The 24225-nt window shown below is 36.3% G+C and overlaps 1 protein-coding gene across 9 annotated transcripts in view; it reads left to right on the forward strand.

The window, feature by feature from the left end:
• Positions 1-24225, forward strand: part of GRIA1 (glutamate ionotropic receptor AMPA type subunit 1) — a 237883-nt gene that overhangs the window by 140405 nt on the left and 73253 nt on the right. The gene's annotated exons all lie outside the window — the stretch shown is intronic.

Here is a 24225-nt window from a genome sequence, read left to right on the forward strand (position 1 = left end):
ATTCTAATAGATTATTCTAAGTAATTAGCTATATAACATAAACTATCCCAAAATTAATACAAGAAGGAGGAAATTAAGCTCTTTCTGTATCTATCTCCTGATTCTCATAATTTCAGTTTACTCTTGAACATTCCTAGCAATGAATCTGCATGACATCATCTTAACTCTGTTCATTGTTTTTGTTAAGTTAGTTGATCAAATGCTGATGAAGATTCTCAGTCATCCAGGTAGACTTGTCTGGAAGTTGACTCATGATAACTGGACTCATTTTCTTGTTGGTTTGAGAATTTTTGCTGCCCATCCAAGCAGTTTCTTCAGTCTGAAGATGATTTGCGGAAATCTGAGTGGGCAGAAAGTTGTTGGAATGTGCCAACTCCTAAAATTCTTAGGGATATTCCCACACCAACCTCAGGGTTCCGTCCCTCAAATGTGTGACAATATGTCTATGAAGATTCTCAATCATTGTCTGGAAGAGGAATCATAGCAACTAAAGTTAATTTTCTTGTGGGTTTGAGATGTTATTTGTGTAAAAAAAAATTCTATGGTGAAGAAAAGTAATTTTAAACTGTTTTTATGGAGGATTCTCTTTGGAGAGCAATAAATTAAAAATACGGGATTAAATGTAATTTTTATTGTGGAAAAAATAATCTGCAATTAAGGGATGATGAAGAAGAAGATTATGATGATATACTCACCCATTTGATGTGAAGATTTTATTTATTTATTTAAAAAAAGAAAAAATAATATTGCAACGAGCAGCCCCAATTAAATCTCAACATCATCATGTCAACTAGGAAATAATGTGTAATCTGTTAGATGCCATCATTTGTTGTTTTCCAGTTGCCCATTTGGCATCACCTTGGATTTCAAGGTCCTGGGCTTAAGACAGCTCTAATTATTTTCTTTTCTCTAATGCTTTTGCCAGTGATTCCTTATATTTTGCCCTAAAACAAAGCCATATTCTTTCCATGGGATTTACCCTGGAATATCTCCAAGATCCTGGATTCAATCTGTTAATTTTTTTAAAAAATTTTATTTCAGTTTATATAACCACTCATCTCAACAATGACTTTGGGCAGGAAACAGCAATGCAAATAATTAAACAAGAGATACATATACAAAATTTAAAATACATAATAGCTGAGAAAACCACCAATCACCTGCACAGTCAGGAAACAGATCCCTTTATATAATAAGGGTCACAGGCCCAAGTACAGAACCAGGCATTTACCGTTTTACAAAAAGCTAGCAAAGTCAGGGCCAATCTGATCTCCAGAGGGAGAATGTTCCAAAGGAAAGGCACCATAGCAAAAAAAAAAAAAAAAAAAAAAAAAAATCTTCTGAGCCCATCAGTTAACATTTTTTAGCCTATTGGACCTGAAGCATGCCCATAGTGCCTAACCAAACAGAATAGGTAGAAACAACTGAGGAGATATGGTCATTTAAGTATCTCATGAACATTAAGGGAGGGAGGGATTCTTTCATACACGTAAGATTCTCTTACTATAGCCTTATAAGAAAAATAGTACGAGCTTGAGTGATTTGGGTTTTTTAGTCTGGTCTACCTTGGAGGCTGACACCTTGTTCCAAGCCATAAATGGCTTTAAAACTGACTACCAGCTCACTGAATTATACCCAGAAGCACACTGTAGCCGATACAGCTTGTGGTGTCACATTTGCCAAATAACCTGTTCCATTTACTACCCAGGCCATCATATTCTGCACCAGTTGAAACTACCAAATATTCTTGAAGTGTGTAGTGCCGTGGTGGCAAAACATGGCACGTGTGCCACAGGTGGCATGCAGAGCCCTCTCTGTGGGCATGCAAGCCGTCACCCCAGTCCTAGGCTTTCTGCTGGGTTTTATAAAACTTTTCCGCTTTAGGCCTCCGCTGCTGTGTGCAAAAAAAAAAAGGTTCAATCAATTTCAACTTCTTGCAGGAAAAAAAAGATCTCGCAAAGTTGGAATTGATTGATTGAACATTTTAGTCCCACCCAGTCTGCCGTTACCACCGTAGCCATGCCCACCCAATGGGCCATGCCCACCCTGTACCCGACGATACGTAAGTGGGTTTTGGGTTCAAGTTTGGGCACTCAGTCTCTAAAAGGTTCACCATCACTGGTATAGTGTGTTATAGCAGTGCAGACAGGAGATCACAAGGGCATGAGTTACTATGAGCATGCCCTCTTGGTTCAGGAACAAGTGCAGTTGACCCACAAAGTTGTGCAAAAGCTCTTCTAGTAATGGCTGCCTCTTGCTCATGAAGCAGGAGGTGTGAGTCCAGGAGGACTTCCAGATTGTGCAGTGAGTCAATCTGGAGCAATGCCATTTCATCCTGAACAAAAGATGAAAGATCCCTGGCACCAGAAGGTTCAAACACTCAAAGCCACTCAGTTTTGCTTGGGTTGAGCCAAAGCCTGTTTTTCCCCATCGTGATCCCCACGGTCTCCAGGCAACAGGTCACAGGTCAGCAACCTGCAGCTCCAGAGCCACATGTGGCTCTTTGAGCTTTTTTCTGTGGCTCCCAGCCTCCTCTGCCATTTGCAGACAGAGAGAGGCACTTGTGCTTCCCTTTCTCTGTGTCTCTGTCTTGTTTCTGTCTCTGTCTCTGTCTCTCTCTCTCTCTCTCTCTCTCTCTCTGTGTGTGTGTGTGTGTGTGTAAAAAAGAGAGTGGTCTTACGCTGTTCTCCGAGGAACTGACAAGCTTATTGGGCGGGGCTCCTGCCTTGGCTGCGTCTCAGCAGGAAGAGCAGGAGAGAGCAAGCAATAAGAAAGTGTCAGCTTGTTGGAGAACAGCTTGAAGCCAGCTTGCCAGGTGAGCAGAAGATCGCAGAGAGGGGAGAGAGAGAGGAGGGAGAGGAAAGAGAGAGAAAGAGAGAGGGGGGAGAGAGAGGGAAAAAAGAGAGAGATAGAAAAAAGAGGGAAAAAAAGAGGGAGGGAAAGAGGGAGAGGAGAGACAGGGGAGAGAGAGAAAGAGGGAGAGGGAGAGGAAAGAGAATGAGAGGGAGAGAGAGAGAGAGAGAGAGAGGAAAAAAGAAAGAGAGGGGGAGGAAAGAGAGAGAGAGAGAGAAAACTCATGCACAGTAGCCTCTATTTCTTTTTAATTAAACTCTTCAATCAAGCTCCCCCCCTTGCGCGCGCATATGCAGCTCCCAGTGTTTTCTTTTCTCTAGGAAACGGGTCCAAGTGGCTCTTTGAGTGTTTAAGGTTGCAGATCCCTGCACTGGGTCAACATGTCCATGGCATCACTAAGACAGCCTGGGGGTGGAGATATAAATCTAAGTAATATCAATGTACTCACTCTAAACTGTCAGATGACCTCTCCCAGCATCTTCAGTTAGATGTTAAACAGGAGAAAAGAGAGAACTGAGGCCTGTATATCCACAAAATAATATATATTATTGAGGGCCATCAGCTGAAGAACAATATCCCTAATTTTGGCTGGATGTAGAAGTATTGCAAAATGAGAATGGATTACACTTTATTTAGAGATGAATGTTTCTGATTTCAGGCCCCCAAACCTGAAAGAAATATAATTTCTACTCAAAATCTTTTTAATTTTACACGGTTTAATATTCAAGACTATTACAAGAATCAGGAGCAAGTTATAAGTGTGGATAAACATGGATCAAAATCTTTTAAGCAGTCAGAGGAATGTTTGTTGTCAAAAGATCTTTGAGTTTTGGGATCTTTCTTGGATTTCTCATGAGACCTCTAGTAATCTTCTAAGGTTTGTTATCTGTATGTCAGAGGCACATGGCTTCCATATGTCTGTAGTTTCAAACTCATTTAATTTAGGCCACCACACTGCTATAAACTGGTCATAATTATTTTCACTCTCAGCTAAACTGCCTGGCATTCAATCAGTGCACCAAAAGAGAAGCATTCTATGTCCCATTAGAAATCCCAAGAGTCCCCTCAGCAAAAGAATAGACTGGGACTTCAGTCAAGTATAACATTCTAGTTGCCTTCTGAGTCAGTGGTAAACATTTGCTTCTTCATCAAGCAGATTAAGTGAAAGTGGACTTTGGTTTTTGTCTCTTTATGCCCAAAGAAAACTAGGATCGCCTTTTAAGCCATTTGTAAACTGCACAGACAAGCTGCTTTATTGGGACAGATAGATTTAGAAGAAAAGAGACAGAAAGGAACCAGGAGAGGACAGATGCCTTCTCTATGCTCTTCAGTCTCATATGAGTTACTTAATAAATACGGATAGAGCTGCAGGACAGGTTGCCTTACGAAGTGCTTTATTGCTGGTACAAGTCATTCATAAGAAATATGTGCAGAGAACCTCCTCAGTGACTAGTCAAGACAAGATGCAAAGCTGCCACCAAAGATTCAGCTAAAGTGACATCTGAAATGCATTGGACCGGTTTGAGTGCAACTACAAAAATAAGCTCTTGGGGAGCCCAAATAGCCTTTGAATATGAATAGCTACTTTGGCATCCATACATCCTTTAGCAATCACTTGATTTTGCCTAAATAAGAAAATGAAAGTAACTGAAAACTGAAATATAATAGAACAGAACCGAACAGAATAACTTTATTGTCACTTTGGATGTACATTAATCAGCATACATTAAAATGGAATTTCATTGCATACAGTTTTCAAAGGGTCACCGCCTCCGATATACACTACAGAAATATGACAAAAATAAATAAATAATTTATAATTATACATATACCCACATATGTTATATGACACAGAGAAACAACAGTCTAGTTCGGGTTATGTATACATGTGCACGGCGAGAAAAACGAATCAAGAGTTTACCAGATGGATGTCATAGGGAACAAAGCTATTACAGAATCAGATAGTCCTGCTAGAAATACTTCAAAACCTCCTCCCAGAGGGGAGAACAGAAACAGACCGTAAAGTGGGTGTGTCGGGTCTCTAACAATGCTTTGAGCTCTAAGCACATAGTGCTTATAAGCAGCATCCCGGATACCAAGGAACGAGCTTCCTATGATCTTCTCGGCTATCCATACCATTCTCTGTATGGACTTTCTATCTGAGGCACTGCTGCCACCAAACCAGACAGTGATGCAGTTTGTTAAAAAGCTTTCAATCGTGCCTCTGTAAAAAGTGGCCAAGACAGAAGGAGAAAAATGTGCCCTCCTCATCTGAGGCGCTGGTTTGCACGCTTCACCAAGAGTGACGTATGGAGAGACCAATTCAGATGGTCAGTTATCTGCATCCCCAGATACTTAATACTGTTGAAAGTTTTGTTTGTGGAGATTCTCAGTCATCCGGGTCAGAGTTGTCTCAAAGATGCTTTTTTCTTCAAAAGGCAACTGGACTGTTTTTGTTTTGTTTTGTTTCTTGAGGAAGAAGAAGAAAACATCAATTCTGATGGTGGGAGGATGGAAGGATAGGTAGGGACAGTTGAGGCTGGATGGTGGGGGGGATGAAGGATAAGTTCTGTTAGGATGGGGGATGGGAATGGAAGGATTGTATTTCTTTGCAGTCATCTGGTCATTAGCTCTCTGTCTGAGAGATGGAAGGAAGGATAGGTGGAAAATGAAAAAAATTCTGCTAAAATTCTTAGAAGAGGTCAAAAGAGTTCTAAAAACACTAATGATATATATTTCTATTCTTTTTTTTTTGCACCCCCCTTTAAATGCCTAAGTATATGTCAATAATTGAAAACTTTAATAAGGACTGAATAAAGTAAATTAGGACAAAACCAAATGATGATTCTCAAGCCAGACAAGACAGATGTCCCTGACTTTTAAAGCTGGGAAAAGAGAAGGAGCAGGAAAAGACCTAGAATTCAAACCAGGACTCAGAAATATATAGAGGCAGAACACTGCATATGTGACTTCTTTCTTGTCTGCAGTAAAACAGACAAGTCTAGCATGTGAAACTTCTCTTGATAGTTGGTTATTATGGGCTTGATTTTCTGGAGAGCTGGGCATGGTATATGGTATGGTATATCAAGCCTGACAACTTTACTAAAATACTAAGAATTTTTCTTCAGTTCAAGTGATTTTTTAGGATCCTACCAAGACATTCTTCTATTCCTTACATTCTGTTTCCTAAAATGCACTATTATGCAATATATAGTGATGCTTACACATACACTATTACATTTTGCCATCTTCACTACAGTTCTTTGTGAAATAACAACAGGGAAAGAAAAAAAAACAGAATCTGAAAATAAATGCAACTGGGTAGCATCCATGTTTTTCCCTGAAGCATTTTGACAGCCCCCAAATGCAAGACATATGCTGCCTTGTTTGTGTATAACTGATTTGCAAGATAGTCCCACTATAATCCATCTTTCTCTTTTCCTGTTGTTTTGTGCTGCAAAGTAAAATAGAAGGACATCACTTATTATCCATTAAATAATCAAAACAGAATCACTGTTCTTCCTCAATCAACCCCGAGATTATCTTAAAATTTGCAAAATAAAAGTGGACACAGAATTGCCCTACTTCTCCATAATATGGCTGTCTGCTAAGGGAGAACTAGCATGGCTTCAAAAAATAACTACCCTAACTACTTTTCATTAGCAGTACTTCTTATGATATCATTTCTACTTCCATGTATAGTTGGAGTGCATTGGTTACTGCATGTCTGTTGTTCTTTGATGACACAATACTTGTCAACTGTTCAGTATTTATTGGCTCTCTTATATGTGTCATTGAACATTGAGGTTGCAATCATATTTAGCTATGACTACCTGAGGCATCAGAAACTGAATTTCTTATGAGTAAGGAATTACTCTACATCAGGCATTCTTCCCAACTGAAAGACTCTGCAGATAACTTGAATTTTAGACAAGACTCTGAACCATAGTTTTAAAAACCCTCACATTCAGTAAACTAGTAACTGGGGCCATATTTAATTACAAAAATGCATCATAGAAGTCTAGTTCTACCACAGGTGAAGCTTGGGCATAGATTAGACCAGGCCTTTGTGCAGAATGGACTGACTTTCCATTCGATTTAAGGTTCCTGATCCGATTCCACTTACAATTACCATATTTACAGTACCTGGTTGTCTGCAAAAATATAGGTAGTCCTTAATGACCATTCATTTAGTGATCATTTGAAGTTACAGTGATGCTGAAAAAAGTTACAACTAAGACTCACGTGACCATCTCAGCGTCTCTACAGGCACATGATTGTGATTCGGGCAACTCTCTTGCATTTACAGTATCATGGCATCCTGCAGTCATATGACTGCCTTTTTGACTTTCTCAGCTGGCTTCTGAGAAGCAAAACCCGTGAGGAAGCTGGCAGGAGGTTGCAAATTATAGTCATTGATGTCCTGCTTAACGGCCACAGCAAAAGGGCTCATGGGTCCAGACATGACCTTAATGACTTATTTTCCAGTCCCTATTATGATTGTAAATTGAGAACTACCTGTAAGAAACCAAAAGAATGAGCAAGAAAACAAATGGCTGTAAATTGCCTGCTGTAAAGCATGGATATATTTAAGTTTAACTTTAAGGCTAGCTACTTCTTGGGAGAAATTGTTTGTCCAATAAACTGAGCCATTGTTTGATTTAATATCTAAGTGAGGCTTTTCTCCTTTCCAGTTCAATTGCCCTTCTCCATGTCTGACCCCAATTACCTGCAGTGTGCACCTAAAAATAATCAATACTAATTGCAGCTTCTATGCCTAATTAGGATTATATGTTTGGTATGCATTAGAAGATTATTTGCATTTGTATAAACATCCGCTCACAGAAGTCTTTCCTTTAAAAAAAATGATGGGATTATCAATTTTATGTATCTATCTTTCTATTCTAGCAGAGATAAAAATGACTGTAGTTTATTTACAGTTCTCAGCTTATTCTGAATGCACATGAGAACAACCCTAGCTGCTTTATGAAAACAAGAAGTTTAGAAAATTTTGAGGATCTTTCTGATTCTTATGCCAGTGATTTAGAGCACTTTTTTTTCTCTACAAGAGAATAAGCTGTAGCTAAAATAATAACACTTTCAAATTACTTACAAAACTGTTAAGGATGATTTGTACCCAGAGCCTCATCTTTTTCTGCTCCCAAACTGCTCCTAGAAAATGTTTCATTGATGGAACAATGTCAAGTGTTCGGAAAATTTATATCAGATATCACCTGGACCCTCTATAGGCAAAAAAATATTACTAAATTAAATACACTAGATGAAAAATAATTTTGTCATGGCTTGAAATCCTTTACTGGTTTCTTATTCAGAATGCTGGTATTTCAAAGACCATCTTCCCATATGAATCTAGCCATCCAGTTTGATAAAACCCAGCTCTGGGTACCTTTGCATTGATAAGATTGTTTCTATAACGAAACACTTCTGGAAATCCATTCTGGATCCGGGCAACAAAACATTAGCTACTGGTTCTGCCAAAGTGGTACGAACTGGCTGAATCCCACCACTGATTATGGTCCTCCTATAGTAAATAAATATGATATAGTTACAGGAAAGGGTTAAGAGACCAGTTTTCACACTATTTAGATAATGTTGTAGACTAAGTTTTGGGAATGCTATATGCATAGATACCAATATAATTTCCTAGAATCAGTTATAAAAAGTGACAGATACTGCACATTTAGTAGTAAAAGATATGCAGAAGGCTGGTCCTGAATCACAAATTGATCAGCTTAAAGATCTTTAGAGAAGAAGTGTCATTAATCAAGGAGCATCTGAAGTTCTAGACATTAATACCCTTTGGGTCATTACATGGTACATCTTTAATAAACATCTACAGACCATAATGTAAATATGTATTGGCATCCTGTTGAAATGTTCTGCTTAAATGAATCATGGCCCAATAATTTGTAAGGACAGGCATGCACCAATAAAAAGCTCAGCTAAGCATGATGTGCCCTAAGAAAATACTTTATTAAAGCAGTACTAGCTGACTCTCTTGGGTGATAGAGTAGGGATTCTTTCTCAAATATGATATGGAGCCAGAATTAAATAAAAAAGCAGATATTCCAAACTAGGAAAAATTCTATTTCCAATATGAAAATAGGGGAAAAGGTGTTCTTGCACAAGTTCCACTGAAAATAGCACACCAGGATTTAAATTGCTTCTTTTCTTAGAAAAATACAAAGGTGACCGTAGTGACCAGGAAAGGATCGAGAGACCTAACTTCCAACTATTTAGCTGAGAAAATTGAGGTCTGCGATGCTCCATGCCATTTTTACTTAATGTAAGATGCACAACACTCTTTGTATTTTAGTAAGCATAACTCAGTGGAATATATAAAGGTCAGAAGACACCCTGAGATTTTTCAAGAAATAAAAACCTTCAAGGTTCTTTCCCACAGTGACTCATACATAAATAATAGTGACATTTTAGGTTTTCCACAGGACAGTTCTCTGAACTCTGCAGTGCACAACTGGTTTAAGAGAGTTTGGTTTTCTGAATATTATATAATAATTTTAGGGAGACTAACCATATTATAGCTATATTAAGAATGCATGCAACTAGTTCAAGAATATTGCAAATTTTCTTCTTTAATCCATTTTTTTAATTGAAAGTTTATAAAATTTTACAATAAAATACTTCCCCCCTCCCAACCCCCCAACCCCCTCCCCCCCACTTCCCAGAGCTGAATACAGGGTTAAAAACAACAAAAAACATAGAACTTAAATGAAATCAAACAATTATACATACATCCAAAAAACAAAATTTTAAACACTTTAACTCCAGTACATAAAAACAAAAATTACTATCCTTAAACATAAGTTATTCAAAAGCTTACCCTTAAATATACATTATTCAAAAGCTAAATAATATTTTCTAATATCATATTTATTCTGTATAAAATTCACCCATCTTTTCCACACCAAAATATATCTCTCTTGTGACTGATCTTTCAGATAAGCCGAATTTTTTGCCATTTCAGATAAATAAGAAACTTTAAGAAACCATTCTTCTAAAGTAGGCAAAAAATCCTTCTTCCAATATTGCCCAATCAGCAACCTTGCTGCTGCAATTAAATTCAACATTAAAATAATCTCTTTACCATCACAGTCGTCAATAATACCTAACAGAAACAATTGTGGTGTAAATTTTATCCTTCTATTAAAAATCTTCTGAATATTCCACCAAATCTTGATCCAAAAAGCCTTTATATTTCTACATGACCACCAAATATGATAATACGTTGCATCCAAACAACCACATCTCCAACATTTGGGCTGCACATTTGGATACATACGAGACATCTTTTGTGGATCAAGGTGCCATCTATAAAAGATTTTATAAAAATTTTCTCATAAATTTTGAGCTTGAGTAAATTTAACATTCCTCACCCAAATCATCTCCCATGTGTCTAATAAAATCGGCTCTTCAAAATTTTGAGCCCATTTAACCATACAGTCTTTAACTAATTCTGTTTCTGAATCCAATTCCACTAATACACTATAAACTCTTTTTATATGAAATCAACTTTGATCTTTAATTTGTTTCATCAATTTAATCCATTTTTTAAAAAAATACCCGGATGAAACCTGCCTTTGTTCATCAAAGCCTATCTTAGCTCATATATAATTTTTATTTATTTGGGGGTTTTTTTTGTTTTATAATGATAAATGATAAAAGAAGCTGAGCTTAACGGTGCACGTTTCTTGTTTGGAAATCCTGAGGAAGTTTGAGAAAATAGAGCAAGTAAACTTACTCCTCACACAAAAGGAAAGGAAAAGAAAAGAAAAGAAAAGAAAAGAAAAAAGAAAAGAAAGGAAAGGAAGACACCAAGCAGATAATCTGTTACATATTCCTCCTGGGTACCTTTATATAAGTAAGAAGGAAGGAAGGAAGGAAGGAAGGAAGGAAGGAAGGAAGGAAGGAAGGAAGGAAGGAAGGAAGGAAGGAAGGAAGGAGGGGAGGGAAGGAAAGGGAAGGGAAGGGAAGGGAAGGGAGGATATTATTTTGTTTCTATTGTTCAGAAACCAGGCCTCCCCTTTCAATAATGCAATGTTTTTGGAAACTCCACAGTACACATTCTTCCTCCAGATCATAACAATCTGATCTCTCCTGCATGGTACAGCAGTTTTCCAGGGACCAATGATTTCAAGCAAAATTGGCTCATCTACCTGTATATTCATTCCATATACATGTAAAATGTTATACCATTCATGATTGTGAAGGCAGGTGGATTATACCTTTGAATCATTGTTGACTCCTGGTTGTTGATTAGTCTCTGCAGTTTTCCTGGAAAGATTTTGGAAGTGATTTGCTGCTGCTTGCTTCCTAGGGACCATGAGGGAGAGTCACTGGCCCAAGGTCACTCAGCTGGCTTCATGCCTAAGGTGGGACTAAAATTTGTGGTCTCCCACTTTCCGGCTTGGTACTTCACCACTACACCAAAATACTGTAGTTCTGTATGATTGTTAAGAGTAAAGACAATCACACTTATGAAAGTTTTATATTACATGGCAGGAATGGACATATACCAAAATCATAGGTCAAGATAATTAAATATGATGCTATTTAAAAGTAAGATATTAATCTGTTGAACAAGCTGGAGGAACAGCTCTGAAGATGCATCATGCTTCGGATATCGTTTCGGCTAGAGTTAACCATGTCTTTATTTCTTAACTTTAAAAGCCTCCTAGGTATGTAAACTGTAGTCTAGTGAGAAGTCTGGCAAGCTGCTAAATCCACTGCAATCAGTTAGATGGCTGGCTGGGGAATTCTGGGTGTTGGAACCCACACATTTAAAGTTGCTAAGGTTGAGAAACACTACCTTTGATGTTGAATGACTGCAGCTCTGATCTGCTTCAACTCTTTTACTTCAAATTTCTCTACCACTTTAGAAATTTACCTCTTCTCCATTTTAGATTTTAGATAAAATGAAGGCTCTATTGTAGCATTTAGAATAGAATAGAATAGAATAGAATAGAATAGAATAGAATAGAATAGAATAGAATAGAATAGAATAGAATAGAATAGAAACTGGAAGGAACCTTGGAAGTCTTCTAGTCCAGCCCTCTGCTCAAGTAAGAGAAACTATACCATTTCAGACAAATGATTGTACGAACTAGGAGTAATCCCATTTCAAATATTCCAAATAAAGCTCAGCCCTACTGATAGGGCTTAAATAATGCCTATCTCCATTTTAAGAAATTTGGATATGCAACCCAGATGAACCTTTGAACCTTCGCTTAACAGCACTTCTACTTAGAATGGCATTTATACAAACAAGAATCCTGATTGTATTATCACTTTTATTACATTTATTTCATAAGCCCTTTCAAACAAAACCTTTTCAAAAATAAGACAGAGACGTACTTCCCTATCTGTTGCAGCATAAAAAAGATTTGTTCTTGTTTGCCTTTAAACTGCCACTTTTAAAAACAAGATGGTTCATTTTCTCTCTCCTGTTTCTTTTGTCCAATTTCATATTCCATTCTTTTGTCACCTTTAGCTTTGAGCTAGCTTAACATCAACTGTTTCTTCACACTTTGAATAATTTCCTCATTCATTTACATTTCTTTTTTTCTTTACTCATTTACATTATGTAAACAGAAAGTGTTAACAATGCTGTCGTTTGCTGCCTAACTAGCTTCTTGTCTATATTTTAGTTTTTTTCTTAAGTTTATATAAAGAAATGTGTGACATTGTGACATTCTCAGAAAGATTCTAGGTTTATTATCTTTATAATTAGAAATTAAGGATAAATTGAATAACAATTAGGTAAAGATTACTAGGTCATAAGAATATTAAGCAAAAGTACAAGAGTTCTGACACATGAGAAACTAAATTCTTAATTTCCCTGATAGCTATGAAACTATCTGCTCCCTTTTTTTCTCTCAAATAACAAAACTATATTGATTAGTTTCAACTTTGGTAGTGTATTCCTGACTGTATAAATCTTGGATAGAACAAAAAGGGATAAGGAATATGCCTCCCTGCAGAGAAGTTACAATTTCATATTATTTCATAATTAATATTATGAACTTTTTATGTCTACAGAGATGAAACTATTGAGTCCAAAGTGCTTACTCAAAGTGCTCTGCATAGTATTTATACCTATTGTTTCTTAATACAGCAATTCTAAACATTTATAAAAGGTAAATCCCACTGTAAAATTTCTTATAAGGCTGCCCTGTTTCTTGTTAGTCTTCAGCTGGTCTTATATTTCTCCCTTTTACACAAATTTTGAGTAGGCAAAGGTTAAATAACTTTTATTTATTTATTTGTTTGTTTGTTTAATATAGCTGCCAGTTTCCCACAAAAGGAATTTTGGTTGGTGCAAAATAAGTCAAACAGCCAAGTTGCTTTCACTCTTTGTAAAATGCAATATCCTTTTAAATATCTCTTAACTCCAAGAGATACATTTTAATTTGTACTAACAATAGTAGGATCTATTTCCTGCTATTGTATTCTTGAAGCGTATCCTTAAACTTCATTTGAAATATTATTGTGTGACTAAAGATATGACAAGCTAGAAAGTTCAATGGCTTTCTGCTCTTCAGGTTTTGTTTTGTTTTGTTTTCTATTTCTCTGTCTCTATCTTGTTCACATAGCTCTGTGGGCTAGCAATGGCAGAAATATTTTGTTCTATAATCAGAACTGACATCGAACTAACTCTATGGAAAACAATGAAGACATATCCTATAGAAAAGTCTACTGGAACAAGACTTGGGCAGAATATTGTCTTTCTTCTAAATGCCGTCATTAATGTTGTGATAGAGAATTGAAGGAGATATTTTATATGCTGCTCAGAAAATCAGATTTAATGAAAATATTGGCTCCCTCTAGCATTTTTACTCACTGTGAAATCTTACAATGCATCCCCAATAAATGGAGTCTAGCATGATCATGAAGTCTTTATATTCCATCCAGCTATGCCTGGATAATAACTATTGCAGAGTTAATTTATACAATAATTTCATTTTATAAAAGTATGGAGAAGGATAACAAGGTTATGTTCATGTTTCAAATTTCATTTTCAAAATCCAAAAGGGATTGTCTGTATTGATTGTCAGTCAGTTCCAAGAAATCCTGGTTCTGCCTAATGAATAAGCATTAGTTTTCTAAGATTCCCTTGTCCCCAAAGATCTGCTATACATTTGGAATGGCTTGATTGAAGCATAAACAACTCTAGAATGTGTTTTATTTCTTGTATAGAAATACCTTTTTTATTGGTCTTGCTTGTTTCTTTCATTTACTCCTTATTTGATTGCTTAATATTACAACAAATCTGAGGAATTCCAAACGTACCTGCAGTTATTAGGATTCAACAACTTGACATTGGCGTAGAGCTGATGCAATATTTATTTTGTTATATGCACATTCATTCATTCATTCATTTTGCTGGTGGAAAGCATTTCCATCACTCAATAGCATGAAATGGAAAAGAATGGGAAGAAAACAAGACAGCTGAAACAGAAGCCATAAGACGAAATATGGATGGATCAAAAGACAGGAAAATATGTATATTGATAACCAGCAACATTTCAATATTTTTCAGTGGCTAAAAATAAAAAAAAATTGATCAGGCTAGATTACAGAGAAAAATATCAATAGCATCCTTTGCTTTTGACAAAATAGGATGAGGAAATTATTTGATAAGGCAGAATGACAAATAAATTAATAAACCTTCTTAGGTTTAGATACAGGTAATTTGATGTGATGTCAATAGATAAAGCCAAACTCCCCAAACTGTTTCACTTGTTGGAGAACAAGATAACTGCACCATCCTTTCTAATATTTAAAAGCTGAATGTATTAAAAGTTGATTCCTACCTCAACACACACAATAACATTCATTCATTCATTCATTCATTCATTCATTCATTCATTTATGCTATTTGTTTCTGTGCCAGCCTGTCAACTGAGTATGACCATCATAAAATTGCTAAGAAACAAGATTTGATACAGGAAAGTTGAAATATATACCACAAACCCACAAAAAGAAGAAAACAACAGCAATCTGACATTCGATCCCTATTAAACATTAGATGACATTTTTTCAGGAGATACAGTCAAATCTTCCATTATGACTCTATAAGCTCTTGAAAAGAGCCAGAGCTTCATGTTCCTCTGGAAAGTTAACATGATTCTCCACAACACCTGAGGGCAAATGGAGGGGGAGGTTAAAGATGCAAAACACAGCTTTCTTTGAAAAAGGGATAATTGGGGTGACTCGGGAAGTAAAAGCTAAGTATTATAGCTAATAGCTTTTTCTTGAGGAGTTTGCTTCAGATTTTTGCCTAATGATAGACCAGCCCTGGTGACAGAAGCACAGAATAGTTATCATACAAAGCTAGCTAAATCATACAAAGCTAGCTAAATCTCCTATGAACAGGAAATCTTAGAAAGTTTCCAGAAGCCATTTGGCAATTTCTGGGAGTTATAGTGGATGAGGACTTCTTGGGTTCTGTGAACTCCCTTTGGTCTGATTATTCCTCATTCTTGCTTCAAAAGAATCAGATCAATTTTTTTCGCAGGAGAGAATCAGATATATATCCAATGTTATAGTGGGGAAGGAAATATGCTACAGATATCTAAGGAATGCTGAAAAAAAATCTGGAAGAGATCTCTCCTTTACATAAAAGAATGAAAACTGTGTATTTTGATGCTGGGCCTTGGGGGAGTAGGAGGTGTGAAATGGAGGAGAAAAAGCTAGTGATGTTAAGGATAAGTGCCAAGGGGATTATTCTGCCCTAAGAAAAACAGTGTAAACTTGCTGATGTTTTCTAGTGTGCTGTACATGAACAGTTATAAAAACTGCCAGAACAATAATAGGATTCTACTAGAGTTATTGATGGTGAAAACATGAGCATACATCTGTTCATTGAAGTCCAGAGTTGAGATTTTAATTTGGGCAATGGGAGCAGAGCCTCCCAGCTTCACTGATAACCAGAGCAGTTGGCAAAGGTAAGTCACTAGAGCCATGTGTGGCAGATACAGAGAAATATTTTATAGATGTTTACCTACCAGTGTAGCTTCAGAGGTAAACAAATGCTTCACAAGAATGGAAATCTCTTTTATCTTAAATATAGCCTATACTAAAGGTCATTCATATCTAAGTGATGTTGGTGAGTTCTTGCAAGGGGGAGAAGATTTGGAGATTGGGCTGTCTAATATTAAACTTCTGTTTCGTGTGCCTTTGATAAAAACTTCTGTTTCGTGGGACTTTGATAAAGAATTATTAGCAGTAGATCCACCCCAAATGCTTCTGTGTAGAATCTGCATGTTCTGTGCTGTCTGATCTCAGCCCTAGCAAGGAAATAAATGATGGCAAACCTTTTCTTAAAAAAAAAAAAAAAGCGCATGTGGAGAAAATTGCAGGAATTAATCTAGGCACTTGCCAGGATTAAACACTGACTTTGAGGCACTCCCAAAAACTGATCTAAACTTCATTCATAGTATCATGCAAATAGAATGACTGTGGTTTTCTAACACAATATCAGAAGAAAGCAGGTGGGTACCTTCTATCTGTATAACAGGATGATTGTCTCCCTATGCCACCATGATTGTAAGCAGAAAAAATATTTTGGCTTTTAAAACATGCTTAACATGCAAACTTCATATGCTCAACTTCAAGGTTATTGGGTGTGATCTAAGCCATAATACACTTTTGTCATGTTTATAATTGTTTTTTTATTTTATTTTAACCCTGTTCACTGCTCAGAGTCACTTGTTGAGATAGGCAGCCAAATAAATGGAATGAATGAATGAATGATTCTAAGTTCACCAGATTACTATAAGAAAAATCATTTGTTCACACACAATATATGTGCTATATTTTGATCCTGTTTCAACATGGGTCTCAGTATAGTTGCAAATTGCCTAATAGTAGAATAATTCCTTTCAATAACATCACAAAAATGTCAAGACATAGCCAGGAATGCTTCATCCAAGAGAAGGGGCTTCTATTGAAGTGATTTATACTATAGGTAACATCTTGCTTGACTGATTTCACATACAGTATCTTAGATATCAGACAGCTTGATCTGGAGATGCCAGAAATTGAACCATGAGCTTCTTTACAGAAAATATGTGTTCTGCCACTGGATTGTAGCTGCAAGTCCACAGTTTAACATTATCGTCTTCCCATAATGTGAATAAGGGCCAAATAATCCATTATGGGCAATTACTACCATTTACCTTATCCTATAATGCCACGTTATTTGATTTATCATTTGTCACCCCACTCCAAAAGACTATTATGCCTGTCTCTTATTCAAAAACATTAATTTACAAATTGTAGAAATATTGTACAAACCAGGAATAATGTTGTCCATCATTTTCATATCAGATCTGATTATTTGATGTGGAGGATTCCTAAGATAAAGTATATGAACTGAAAAAGTCCTTGCTGCTCACTGTACTTGGTTGTTTTCTTGCAGACGTTTCATTACCCAAACTAGGTAACATCATCAGTGCACTGATGGTCATCATCATGAGCACTGATGATGTTACCTAGTTTGGCTAATGAAACGTGTACAAGAAAACAACCAAGCTCAACCAAGCACCAAGGACCCCTTCATTTCAACCCTGAACTACAAATATTGTCCTTCGGTGCATTTTAGTGCATAGTGGAAAGACCTTTATTCATAAGGATTTCAATGTGGTAAAAAACAGGCCAATTTGAAAACAGCATTTTGCAAATTACAGATATTGTGAAGCTGCACTTCACTTATATTTCATCAGGAAAAACAACATTAATCAAATGGATTGATATTGAAAATGCAGTGGGAAGTTTAGCTGGATAGCTTGCTACAATGGAATGCATTTTTTTTTCTCTCCATGACTTAATGATCTGAGAAAACTTTTCAAACTGAAAGCAGCATCAAAATACATCTGTGTTACCACTTATATTCAATTAATGCTCTTAGTATTTTGTACCTAGGCCTGCAATTAATATTTTCTTTGCTAAATCAATAGAACAATACTCTGAAAAGATGAGATGATATAGGCTAGAACAGTGGTTCTCAATCTTTCTAATGCCGCGACCCCATAATACAGTTCCCCATGTTGTGGTGACCCCCAACCACTTATACATCACCGGGTGCCAGGGGCGTGGCCAAAGAAAAGGGGGAAAAAATGGCGGACAGCCTTGTTTGGCGACCCCCGTGAAATGGTCATTCGACCCCAAATGGGGTCCCGACCCACAGGTTGAGAACCACTGGGCTAGAACCACCTTTTAAAAAAAGCATTAACTTCAATTCTGAAAATTAATTAGGTACGAAGACTAAAATGTTTATATACTATACCTATTTTACTAAAATGTTACTCCATAATAAAATATTATTATTACAAGTAGTCCTCGGCCTACAACAGTTCATACAGTGACTGTTCAAAGTTACAATGGCACTGAACAAAATGACTTATGACTCTTTTTCACACTTATGACTTTTGTAGATCCCCACGATCATGTGATCAAAATTCAGATGCTTGGAAACTGGTTCATACTTATGACTGTTGCTGTGTCCCAGAGTCATGTGATCACCTTTTGTGACTTTCTGACAAGCAAAGTCAATAGGGAAGCCATATTCACTTAATCATGTTACTAACTTGTCAACTGCAATGAGTCTTAACAACTTAACAACTGTGGCAAACAAGGTTGTAAAATGGGCCAAAATTCACTTAACAAACATCTTACTTAGCAACAGAATTTTTGGACTCAGTTATGGTCGTAAGTCAAGGACTACGTGTATTTGTTAACAATATATATTATATTATGGACCATGCATGGCAATTGTATCAAACTTTGGAACCTTTGTTAACCAAAATACAGAGTCTTCAAGGATTATAAGAAGACTGATGATAGGTTCAGCCTTCAGCAGGATAGTGGTAGCTTAGGGATTATTTTTAAATAATATATAAAGCCCCAAACTACTTATTATCCTTAAATTAATGTTTAACATTGCAGAACAACAAAGATAAACACACAGAAACCCAACCATATTGTTCTGCTGAAAACTGGTAATTTGTTAGCTCAAATTATTCAAAAGTTATAAATATTAAGGGCTTCTGCCAACTGTATGGCAACAACAGAACCATTGTACCAACTCTGCTGTAGAAATAGTTCTTACAGATGATTGATTATAATGCAGAGAGAGGGATAAAATAAGAGAAACCAGGCTGTCTTTTCCAGATGGTTTTGAGACACTATATGGAAGGACCCTACAGAATCAGTCTTTTACTTCTGGACTGTTCTAGATCACTGTTAGACATCCTTTCTGTTGATTCCCCACTAATAAGAAATGCAAGAATTCCCACTGAGGAACAAATAGACCACACACAAAAAAAAAGAAACACAGTTATTATCTTACATTTCTCATTCCTAATTTAAATGCTAAGTACAGCATGATTCCAAAGAAACTAATTGATCCAAAATACAGTCAATTGCCACCAAACCAATTTTAATTTTGCCCAAGAATAAATATTCATTCTTGATATTTTATCATCCTGCAGTAATACTTTATATCACTGAGTAGGGAGGAAACTATTGCTCTATTTTTCAGAATTTATTCTGCTTCTTAGTTCTTCATTTTTAGATATCCTGATATATTACAAATTTAAGCGACCTTTAGTATACATCATTTTTATATCTATCTATCTATCCATCCACCCATCTATCTATCTATCTATCTATCTATGAAATTCATCTGAACTACTGACAAGAAACTGCTTTTGATCATTTTTGAGTTTAATCATAGCATTTCCCTCTCTCCCACATACTGTGAATATCAGTTTAGCTTACAAGATATCATTTGAATCAGCTCATTTTGGTGAAATAATCTAAGGACACATGCCTCATCTAATCTGGCATTAGGCTGAAGGCACAAGTGAGAAGAATAATCGGTAGTGAGCAATTGAAAAGAAGACAAAATAAAGAGAAAATTAGATAATAACTTGTGAGATGAGCAAAAGGAAAAAAAGAAGCAGCCATCGGTTTTTAAAACATACAAACTACAAAAAAAAAAAAAAAAAATGAAGATGGAAAAGGAAAATCCATTCCCAATCTCTAACACAGAAAAACAGCAGCAATTTCAGCAATTTCAATTAATGTTTTTCTGCATTGCAACTTTCAACTCATCTCCCATGTGTGAGCTGGCTGGAGTTGAAGCCTGCTTAAGAAACCTGTTTCCAAATTGGATTGTAAAGAAGGCACAATTAGCAGAAGTGTCAAAACTGGCTTGTTTGGTCAGCGATAAAACAATAAGTACTTTTAACAAAGACTGGAAACCTTTTATGGATTTTTATTGTTTTTGTTGTTGAAAATGGGGAGCAGGAAAGAAAAATGGTGATTTGCTGATTGAAAAAAGGATTGAATATGAGTCAGAAGGGATCTTTGTAATGTAATCTTAAAGAGGGAGGAGGGATGATAAGCTTGTTTGTAGTTACTGCAAAGAAAATTGGAAGTCATTTCTTCAATTATCTTTTTTTTTAAAAAAAAAATTCTCTAACTGCATTACTTTTTGCAGTCCTTCCTTTATCTTTTTTCTAACTCGTTTAGCTTTTATCTATGTAAAATGAGCGTCCCCTTGAAGGGGAAATGGGTGACATAAAAATTTAATGAATAAAATAAATATAAATAAAACGTTCAGCAAAAATATGAGAGAGATAGAGACAGAAACCAAGGATAAAAGTTCTTTTACAACCAATAAGGAATACCGATAGATGTACACAGTAATCTGTGGATCCCTGTGTCTGACAAGAGAACTCTCTGTCATGCAGGATACATAGAAAGAAATGGATGCCAGACAAGTTCATTGTTACTCTAAGAATTTGATCCCGCATCCCATTTTGAACAGTGACAATTATAAACACATTCATAATCAATAACATTGTGTCATGGTTTATAAAGACATACTACTTGTGGATCAAAACTCATTCAACAATGTAATAAAGGTTACAACCCCAGGAAGATATACTGTACGTTATGAAAAAACAGTTGTGGCAAGTATACAAGAAAGACAATGCAACAATGAAGGGTACTGCAACTGCATACATTGACTGCATACATTGACTAAGCAGCCAAGCAAAGGCAAAGTCACACTTGGTGTAAGCACACAGAACAATACATTTCCCCCTTAATAGGAAAGCAAGCACTGATTGCTTTCCTTTCTGTGGACAGATGATTTCACAACAAGGGAAAGAACAATAGTTTTACAGTTATCTTCTTTCTGTCACATGGACTGGAATTTGAAACTTAGCAAGATTCTTGTCAATTTTATCCAGTCTCATAAATATTCCTGTCTCTGTTTTTCTGCTAAGCCTACTTGGAAACAAAAATAGTGAGGCTTACAGTCACTTAGACTAGAAGGGAAAACTTGGCACAACCCTTATCAATTTCTTCCAATTAAACTTAAAAACAAACAAATCTCTAGCATGGGCATCATTACCAAACTTGGTTTTCAAAAATGGTCTATTATTCATGGCTGGCAAACTCAGTACGAAACAGCAGCAGCAGCCAAGTGACATGACAGCGTCTGTGTAGGTTGGAATGAAGCCCATCAGGTGGATCAGCAGATGGTGTGCCCTGAAGATGATGCCCTTTCCAAGAAGTAGGCAGCACATCCATGTAAATACAGAAGCAGAAAATGTGGAGCACCCTTTTACGTGCTCCAGTTCAGGACTTGCTTGTTCAGGGCAGTCTAAACGACTAGTGCAAAGACAAAGTGTATGTAGAGGCTCCCTGGCATACTTCCTGGTATTTTGAAGGGCACAATGTAGCTGATCTTGAAAAGATCTCCACATGAGACAGATTATGTGAGTAATGTGTCTTTAGAATACAATGTACTGAACTGGAATAGATAAACCAACTGCGTCACTGGACAATGCTGATGGAATAGATTCCTGTCTTGTTCACATGCTCGCATTTGTGGATCATGGAGAAAACTGCCAGAGTTCAAGCAGACATTGTAGGAGCCCAGCCTCATTAATGGAGGCAAGCACTAAACTCCCTTTTTATGACCCTTAATTCAGGCTAGAGTCGGGATGACTGGATGAAGCTGAGTGTTTACTGGCCGAATGCTGTTCCTGATGCCTACATAGAGCTTGCAGCAGATTTTTTTTCTTTGAGCCCTAAAAGAGAAACATCTGCAGCTACCCAGGATTGAACTCTCAACGTTTGAAGTGGGAGGCGAGCATTTTCATCACTAGGCTGCCATGCCACTAATTGAGGCAAGCACTAACGGATAAAAATATAATAAGTGACATTGTTTGTTTTGTTTTATTTTCTACATTGCTAAACATTTTCATGGATTGCTGTCTGGGGAAAAGAAATGCCCTTGGAATCTATTTTTCCAGTAGTACTTTTCCATCAATTTAAAAACAAACAAACATCAGTTTTAGTTAGAATAGAATAGAACAGAATAGAATAGAATAGAATAGAATAGAATAGAATAGAATAGAATAGAATAGAATAGAATAGAATAGAATAGAGCTGGAAGGGACCTTGGAGGTCTTCTAGTCCAGCCCCCTATACCATCTCAGACAGTTGTAAGTCTCTTCTTAAAAATCTCCAGTGATGGAGTGCCCACGATTTATGGAGGCAAGCTGTTCCACTGGTTGATTGTCCTCACTCTTAGGAAGTTTCTCCTTAATTCCAGGTTGCTTCTCTCTTTGATCTCTCTCTTCCTTGTGGCAGCCCCTCAAATACAAAATACTGATATCATGTCTCCCCTATTTCTTCTTTTCTTTAGACTAGCCAAACCCAAGTCCCGCAGCCGTTCTTTGTATGTTTTAGTCGCCAGGCCTTTGATCATCTTAGTTGCTCTTCTCTGAATTTTTTTCCAAACTCTCAACATCTTTTTTGTGATATGGTGACCAAAATTGGCTGCAGTATTCCAGGTGTGGTCTTACTAGGGTTTTACTAGAGTTTTATAAAGCAGTTTAATTTGACTTTTCTTCTATTGAAACTATACTATTATCCCTCTATCTTTAAGTTTTAGTATGAGTAAATTAAAGTTAAATTGTTTCATAAATAGTGAAAGAGAACAGAAATAGAGTACAATATTTCAAGTGGAAAGGTAGATTTCTAACTCTGGATATTTTAAATATATCTTTCCAACCTCACCTATTCAGCATTGCCCAGGGAATCTGACTATGCTCTGCTGAGTTAATGCTACCAGATTGTATTAACTGCTTGCTTTTTGTTTTTAAATTTAATGGCCCACTTTTGAAGCTGCAGGGGAGTTTTAATGCTAATGGGAACAGATTTGCAATTGCTGTTGCCTAGTTTTGCCACCTAGCTGGTTTTATGATCAGTTTATTTATTTATTTTTTAAAGCTAGCTTGCATGTTATCCAATAGGCAGTTTCACATATTTTTTATTCCAATTTATAGCCCATTCTATCCCTTGGGCTCCAGTTGATTAGGAATCATATTAGCAAAAAAAGAAAAAGAAAAAAAAATCCTTAACTTTAAGGCAAACAATTAATAGACCTAGCATGAAAAAAGAAGTCAAACAAAACAAATCAGAAAACATTTAATCGTGCTATTTATAAATAGACTATCCTAGAATTTAAGAAGCTGTCCCTTTACACTCACTCTTCTTTGTACCTGTTATTTGCTATTTTTCTCCTGTACATAGCAATGAATTCTCACTCACATCCTGGGAAAAAGGATGGGAATAGTTCAGTTTCTAATCTAGGCTAGGCAATGATAATGTAAAAAAATAATTTTATTCAAATTTAGCAAATTAGAATGACCTGTATGCTCCTGAACATATTTGATTTGCATATGAGTTAACAAACATGCTAGAAAGTCATAATTAATCATACATTCTCTTTATGTCTAAGCTGGGCATAGTTTAGGGTTTAGTTTGAATAAGTCATGATGTAGAAATGTAGAAATTCACCATTTAACGTTACCTTCTTTCCTAGCATTTTTTGGTGGGCATTAACTATAGTTTACTAACTTTTGGCTTGATTTTTCACTTGTGTGAGTAGCATCTTGTCAAGTACAGTTGGCTTGTGTATGAAACTAAAAGAATGACCTGCCAAATTTGTGTAGCTTAGATATGATTTTAAATGAATGCCTTTAACATTCACATTGTTGCAAATAGGGTTGGGATATCTATTATTATCTGCTATCTACTTTCTTCCTGTGTGCCGATATCTAAATGCACTATTCTCCCAATGGATGCTGCATTCTAAAAGCAAAAACACAGTTAATGTCACATCTAGATTAACTGTAAATTGAAAGGTTAAAACAGCTTGATACTTGGGATTTCTGGGAGTTGAAGTCCACAGATCTTAAAGTTGCCAGAACTCTGGTCTAGTTTACCTTTGCAACCTTTTCCAAT

The sequence above is a fragment of the Crotalus tigris genome, unplaced genomic scaffold, assembly GCF_016545835.1.
Source record: "Crotalus tigris isolate CLP2741 ecotype Arizona unplaced genomic scaffold, ASM1654583v1 scf7180000017658.5313226, whole genome shotgun sequence".
NCBI classification, from domain to species: Eukaryota; Metazoa; Chordata; class Lepidosauria; order Squamata; family Viperidae; genus Crotalus; species Crotalus tigris.